The sequence below is a fragment of the Stegodyphus dumicola genome, chromosome 12 (assembly GCF_044657685.1).
Source record: "Stegodyphus dumicola isolate Sdum_Otavi_A_Nest chromosome 12, ASM4465768v1".
Lineage (NCBI taxonomy): Eukaryota > Metazoa > Arthropoda > Arachnida > Araneae > Eresidae > Stegodyphus > Stegodyphus dumicola.
The window spans coordinates 2,983,014-2,990,628 of NC_140779.1; the positions used below are offsets into that span (position 1 = coordinate 2,983,014).

Consider the following 7,615-nt stretch of genomic DNA (forward strand, 5'->3'; position numbering starts at 1 on the left):
CCTTTTTTCTTCATTTTGCACATTATCGGTGTTAGAGAAACGAAGTTAATGCGCGTTATATGTACAAAAACTAATTAATATACGTTATTAAATATATTCGAATTTACAATTAATTTTTCTTTACGGCTATAAATAGTTCTGTAATTTAGTTCGTTTATGCCCCGCCTCTTCACGTCTTTGGTGGTTGAGAGTAGACAAAAAAGGTTAATACATTTTAAGGATTTATATTTATTTTAAATAACCAATTTTATTTAATTTTACGTTCTCTCCTATAAGCCTTCATTTCGCTAATTGCCAATGCCAGAATATTTAAATCTGGTAGCACGCGTGAAGAAATGCAAATTCTACGTTGATGAGAAAAAGTTTAATGATTTCCTCCTACGCGCAACGGGAATAAGAACCAGTTTCTCTTAAAAGCTCCTTTATGAAAACATTCCTTCTTTAAGGGGGCTCATACACTTAAACCCCTTATGATCTTCGAATATGGGACTGTTGCAAGAATTGGGATATTTTATAAGAGAATAAAATAAAAATGTAACATGAAATTCTTATAATTTTGTTTCACAGTAGTTTCCAAGTGTTATAAATGTCATATAATTAATATGAAATTAAATTATGCAATAGAGTATTTTAAACTGTGCGCGGAAGGTGAAAACATAACGAAAAATGTTGTCACAAAGCGGATTAAATTATAAAAATATTTGTGGCAATACAAACTTTCTGATTACTATTTATGAAAGTAGCTATATTATGTAATGAGCTGTAAAAATATGGAAGGAATTGCCTTTAAAATAAATAAGGTATCCCAATTCTTGCTACAGTCACACATTTTAAGATCTTATGGGTTTTAAGGTGTACGAGTCCCCTTAAGGAGGATAGCGCTTCTGTGCTTTTTCGTACCCAAATAATCTAACCTAATCCAAACTTATCACTTTGCATCTTATACTTCTAATTAACCAAGCGCTTTATTATTAAATTATTCAAAAATGCACTTTTGTAGTTCTGACCATACAGTTTTCTATTGATTCAAAACTATTGTTACGGATTTTGTATTTAATTAGTTACTTTTAATTTAATTGTAATTAAAATTGTTTTATTTCCCCGTGCAATACAGCACGTGACGTGTTTTAAGAGAAAGCTACGGCGAAAATGTAAAATTACAGGAGCACGCGCATTTACCCCTTATGATCTTCGAATATGTGACTGTTGCAAGAATTGGAATATTTTATTTATTTTAAAAGCAATTACTTCCATCGGTTTACAGCTGACTACATAATATAGCTGCTTTGGGAACTAGTGACCAGAAATTTTGTGTTGCCACAAATATTTTTGTAATTTAATCCGCTTTGTGACAAAATGTTTCGTCACGTTTCCACCTGGCGCGCATGATATTTTAAAAATGACTAATGGTACCTTCTTGAAATTCTATGGAATTCTTTATATGGGCACTATTTATTAACTCAATCAAAAATCTGATGAATATTTTAATATTAAAAAATTTTATGCGCGAAAATATTACAGATTTTTTTAATACAATGCATTTTATAAACTCAACTTCAAATAAAATAAACATTTAACATGAAATTCTTAGAATTTTTGGTTCACAGTAGTTTCCAAATGTTTTAAAAGCTATATATTAAATATGGAATTAAATTATGCAACAGAATGTTTCAAATTGTGCGCGCAAGTTGGAAACATGACGAAACATTTTGTCACAAAGCGAAATAAATTATAAAAATATTTGTGGCAACACAATCTTTCTGGTTACAATTTCAGAGAGCAGCTATATTATGTAGTCAGCTGTAAAAACATGGAAGTAATTGCTTTTAAAATAAATGAGTTATCCCAATTCTTGCAACAGTCACATATTTGATGATCTTACGGGTTTTAAGATGTATGAGTCCCCTTAATTAATAGACATCTCGTAATTTATATTTAAATTGATTAAATGTAATTGTGTGTTAGTCGTAACTGTAATTCTACTCTTTCGCTTTCCAGAAACATCCAGAAAACAGAAATTACCAGAATGTTCTCCTGCACGATTAAAAAGGCCGTAGGAAACCATCCGAGTTGAGTTGTTTACTAAGTTGTTGCTGTTTACTTCGCTGCCGTCATTTTGAGATCGCATTAGCTTTCTCTTCGCTTTGAATTGTGTTCTATTTAACGTTTTAGCAGTTTAAAATATAACTACTGTTTGATACTGTACGAATATGTGTGAGGAAAAATTTCAGATTTTTGTTTTATTTCTTGTGATAAGAATAAATTTTATTAACTTTTCATCAGACTTGTGCATTCAATCTATTACGAACCGGTACGCACGCAACACTGTGAAATTACACGAAATATAGTGAAACGAACGGTATTATTTATTTAAAAGTCATGAATTTGTTCGTGATAACCATACAATAGCAACTATCATAATCTGATTCCCCATTTTTTTTTACCGACGATGTATCTGAAGTCGATATATAAATTCGAGGCTTTTGTAATATTTCTTGAATCTAAGCATCTATGTATTTTATATATGAATGAAATTTAAAAAAAGGAAAATATATTCAGGTAAAAGTTCCAAAAAATTAAGAAATTTATCTACGGAGAAAAGTGGTATTTATTTTATGCTTTGTATGTTTTTAGAAATTACTTACTATTCTCCAATTTACCTTTCAAATACGACAAATCTATTATTCAGTTACGAAATTTTTATGGGAGATCTATTTTTTAAATCCTGATAAATGTTGCTTTGTTAAATTATTAAACGTTTATCTGCATGTTTAAAAACATTAAAATTTGAATAATTATTTAATTGTTGTTAATTATAATGCTTTGTTAAGAATAAAAATGAAAGCCGCTTTGTGTTTTATGTGAATTGCAACTAATATCTTATCTCTGATATTAAATTTGCGGCTATCAGCTCAAGAAAACAAGGAATTACCGAAAAAGAAGAGTAAGAACCTAACTATCGAATACGAAAAATATTACACAAAATATCGGCAGTTAAAATACAGTAATACCAGCAGCAAATATTAAAATAATTTTTAATATTAAATTATTCCCAGTTATTTAAATTCAAATTGGTGTGATTTTCAGCATATAAAGGGGTGTTGGAACTCCAAAATCTTCAAAAAATTGCGATTTCGGATTTTTGCATTTTCAAATTCTCTACACTTTTATCTTCCTAAAAATATTATTCTTTAATCTCTACGAAAATTAGAACTGTAAAAAGATCTAGTTTTGATTTGTCATCTACTGCTTTGATCAATGAGGATTTTTACATAAAAACGCGTTTTTCTCCAAACGTGATTTTTTTTATACTCGATGTACCTTTTCTCAGGAACTACTGCTCACAGGTATCTAAACTTTTTATGGCTTATTTATTAGGTTCCCTAATATTTACTAAAATGAGCTTTTTGTAATAAACTTAGAAAAAAAAATTTTAATTTTTTTGTGTGAGAAAAGTACTAAATTTTACTATGCCTAATAAAATATTCTGTAATTTACTCTAAAATTCAAAATGCTTCAAAAGCTCATTTCAGTATAATGAGATAGGTATACTTTAATTACATAAAAACTTTCAAGCTTGTATCTACAGCAGATTTTGAGAAAAGGTACATCGAAAATGGCCAATTTAACATTGTCGGTATAGGGGTTTCTGATACCTCTGAAAGACAAAGTAAACTCTATTAATATACGAAGGTGTAAGATAGTTTTTGCATTGGTTTTCTACCCAATCACACATATACAAATGTCGAACTGACTGACATTTTGCATGTACGTAGCCAATGGTTCAATTAAAATGCAGATTATCACATAAGCACGGGGAAAATAATATATAAATATTAGAAAAGCTCCAATACCCATATGTACAATACCTCTAGAAATAAGATGAATTTTTAATAAGATCAAATACCGCACGGTTTTCGCGTTTATAGTGGCTACAGCCCGATGAAATAATGCCATCTTATATGTGTACACGAAAAATTCATTACTATCGCCATTAAATTTTGCCACAATCCATTGCAATATAGCTGAATCCAAAAATTTAGCTTTAAAATATAGCTGCTTTGGGAACTAGTGACCAGAAATTTTGTGTTGCCACAAATATTTTTGTAATTTAATCCGCTTTGTCACAAAATGTTTCGTCACGTTTCCACCTGGCGCGCATGATATTTTAAAAATGACTAATGGTACCTTCTTGAAATTCTATGGAATTCTTTATGTGGGCACTATTTATTAACTCAATCAAAAATCTGATGAATATTTTAATATTACAAATTTTATGCGTGAAAACATTACAGATTATTTTAATACAATGCATTTTATAAAATAAACTTCAAATAAAATAAACATTTAACATGAAATTCTTAGAAATTTTGGTTCACAGTAGTTTCCAAGTGTTTTAAAAGCTATATATTAAATATGGAATTAAATTATGCAACAGAATGTTTCAAAATGTGCGCGCAAGTTGGAAACATGACGAAACATTTTGTCACAAAGCGAATTAAATTATAAAAATATTTGTGGCAACACAAACTTTCTGGTTACAATTTCAGAGAGCAGCTATATTATGCAGTCAGCTATAAAAAGATGGAAGCAATTGCTTTTAAAATAAATGAGTTATCCCAATTCTTGCAACAATCACATATTTGATGATCGTATGGGTTTTAAGGTGTATGAGTCCCCTTAATTAATAGACATGTCGTAATTTATATTTAAATTAATTAAATGTAATTGTGTGTTAGTCTTAACTGTAATTCTACTCTTTCGATTTCCAGAAACATCCAGAAAACAGAAATTACCAGAATGTTCTCCTGCACGCTTTAAAAGATCAAATACCGCACGGTTTTCGCGTTGATAGTGGCTACAGCCCGATGAAATAATTCCATCTTATATGTGCACACGAAAAAGCCATTACTATCGCAAATAAATTTTGCCACAATGCATTCCAATATAGCTGAATCAAAAAATTTTTCTCCCCACACACGTGTGCGTTTATTAAACATTTAACTCAAGGCAAAATAAATTCAATTTTCTACTTCTGGGAAAATGTAGTAACTACCATTTCAAGTCGTGGTATTTTATATAAACATTTATCTTACATATAAAAACGTAACCAAAATTCTGCATTTGGTCCACTAGCAGTTGTTTAAAGATTATTTCTTTAAAAGCATTTAAATAGTTGTATTTCTTGTCTCTTAACCCTTTCCAGCACGCTACCTTTTAAAGTTGGAGTTTTGATAAAAGAAAAAAGATAGGCAGCCTAATTAGGCCTATAGGAGTACACAAATAAAATTCTGTGAAGATAGCACTTATCGTTTTAATTCTGTGGGTGTGCCCAAAGTGGCACACTGATTGAATAGAGCTTCGAAAAGAGTGCTGAAACGAGCATTGTTGTCAATCAACTGACCGATGAGATGCGGAGAAACAAAGAATATAGACTCTCAGTTGCCGTAGATTATCGATGAGCCCGGTCTGGGCACATCTAGGGTTCGCCGTTTGATTTTAGGCAAGATTTCAAGGTTATAAATCCTTTTTCATTCAATTTTTCGGTGCGTACAGCAGAAAATTTTTACTTGTGTCCAAGTCCGACACACTGTGGGGCAAAGGGTTAAAGAGCATACACTATAAAAGGACTGTTGAAGAATTTCCCTTGTGAAACGAAACAAAAGTCAGAAGAAGTGTGTATAAGACCCTTTTGTTCGAACACAAAATTAACAATTTGCCCAACTTGCGTTTACAAAAGCCAACCACTTTTGGTTGAGCAGAAATACGTAATGTTAAACAATTCATAATGTTGTGGATTAGCCTAACGGCTAAGAAGATAATTAAACGCGCAGGCAAGGCTCTGGTTTCTAGAAAACCCACGAGACAAAGGCGAATGGCTAGAGAAGCACTCAACGCCACTAATGCAAGTCGCTAATAATCACGGCACAACGTGGCCTGCAATAGGCAGACAGGATCTAAAACTAAGTTCCGAAACTTTTGCTTAAATAACACTTCTTTCTACCTCAATCTGATTAAACGATCCTCTCTTATTTACATTCTGGCATGAAAAGAGAATAATAGGAAAGTAGTCAAATGAACTATTATTTTGTAGAGTCATTAGGTTAATTGGAAGCAGAAAAGACGAAAAATATTCAACCGCCTACACCGGGAATCGAACCACGGACCTCTGGAATAATGGCCCAGCGTGCTACCGTTACACCACGAAGGCACGCTAGGAAGTGGGAAAAATACCTTATATAATCCCGGTTTTAGGGGACCTAGTCGCCAAATCCTGGGTGCGGAGAATCATCATCCACAACCCTTTTAGTTCGGGGGCCACTTGTAGAGTCATTAGGTTAATTGAAAGCAGAAAAGATGAAAAATTTGCAACCGCCTTCGCCGGGAATCGAACCACGGACCTCTAAAATACCGGGTCAGTGTGCAGAACCACTACACAACGAAGGATCGTTAGGAAAATGGGAGAAATATCTTATATACTCCCCTTTTTAAAGGGCGACTAGGGTTTTAGGGGACCTAGTCGCCAAATCCTGGGTGCGGAGAATCATCATCCTCAACCCTTTTACTTCGGGCGCCACTCGTAGAGACATTAGGTTAATTGGAAGCAGAACAGATGAAAAATATGCAACCGCCTTCGCCGGGAATCGAACCACGCACCTCTAGAATACCGGCCCAGCGTGCTACCGTTACACCACGAAGGTATGCTAGGGAAGTGGGAGAAATACCTTATAATTTAAAAATAAATAGATAAACCTCACATGCTTATTGAATAAATCCATCTTGTTTTAAATGCAGTAAATATTTAGAAAGAAATTCGGGTTTATAAACTGCATTCGCAGAGTACCTCTAATGATTGCTTCTCTTCTTCTGCTTCTTCTCATTGCATACATGTATAAAAATCTAGTTCTTTCATTTGCTTGAAACTGACATTTGTTCTGTTTGTATTCTGTTCTTGAAAGACTTACCCCTTTTGTTTATTTTTACTTTACTTCAAATAATTTTAAGATTAAGAATTAGAATTTATCATTTTAACTAAACTTCTGTAAAATGTTCTCTCACTCTCTCTGAATTTTAACAACTAAATAATAAATCTTTATATTCCAGGTTAAGAAATATTACTGACAAAACCCCTTTGGTTTGGATTAATGGCCTTAATTACTTTGATTTAGAATCTTTAACCATGGATTAGCATTAAAAAAGAATTCGGATCTTAAAATATCGGAAAACGTTAAAAAGAATGGAAAGCGTAGGTCAAAAATGTGCTTCTGTTAAACAATTGTACGTTTAAAGCTTTGATTTCGTTATTAAATGGAATATAAATTGAGAACGCGTGTCCTAATATTTGTTTACTGGCAAGCACTTTGCAGAAGAATGAATAGAACTGAAATAAAATTTTTCAATAAGAAAATACTACTTCCAAATAACTAAGCATTGCCTTTTCAAGAATTCAATGTCTGTCTAAGAATGTTTACGAAATCATTTGCAAATCAATTGACATTTTGAATACACTCCACTGCAGGCGTCTTGCACGTTCATTTAAAGATGCTATTCATTAGCAAATTTCGCCGTAGTTAGGAAGACGGTTGAATTGACCCGCCACAAAGGAGAATAATTA

The 7,615-nt window shown here is 32.3% G+C and overlaps 1 non-coding gene across 1 annotated transcript; it reads right to left on the bottom strand.

The window, feature by feature from the left end:
• Positions 1 to 6,139: 6,139 nt before the first annotated feature.
• Positions 6,140 to 6,211, bottom strand: TRNAN-AUU (transfer RNA asparagine (anticodon AUU)). Its single transcript has one exon. It is a non-coding gene; the product is annotated as a tRNA-Asn (tRNA).
• Positions 6,212 to 7,615: the final 1,404 nt, after the last annotated feature.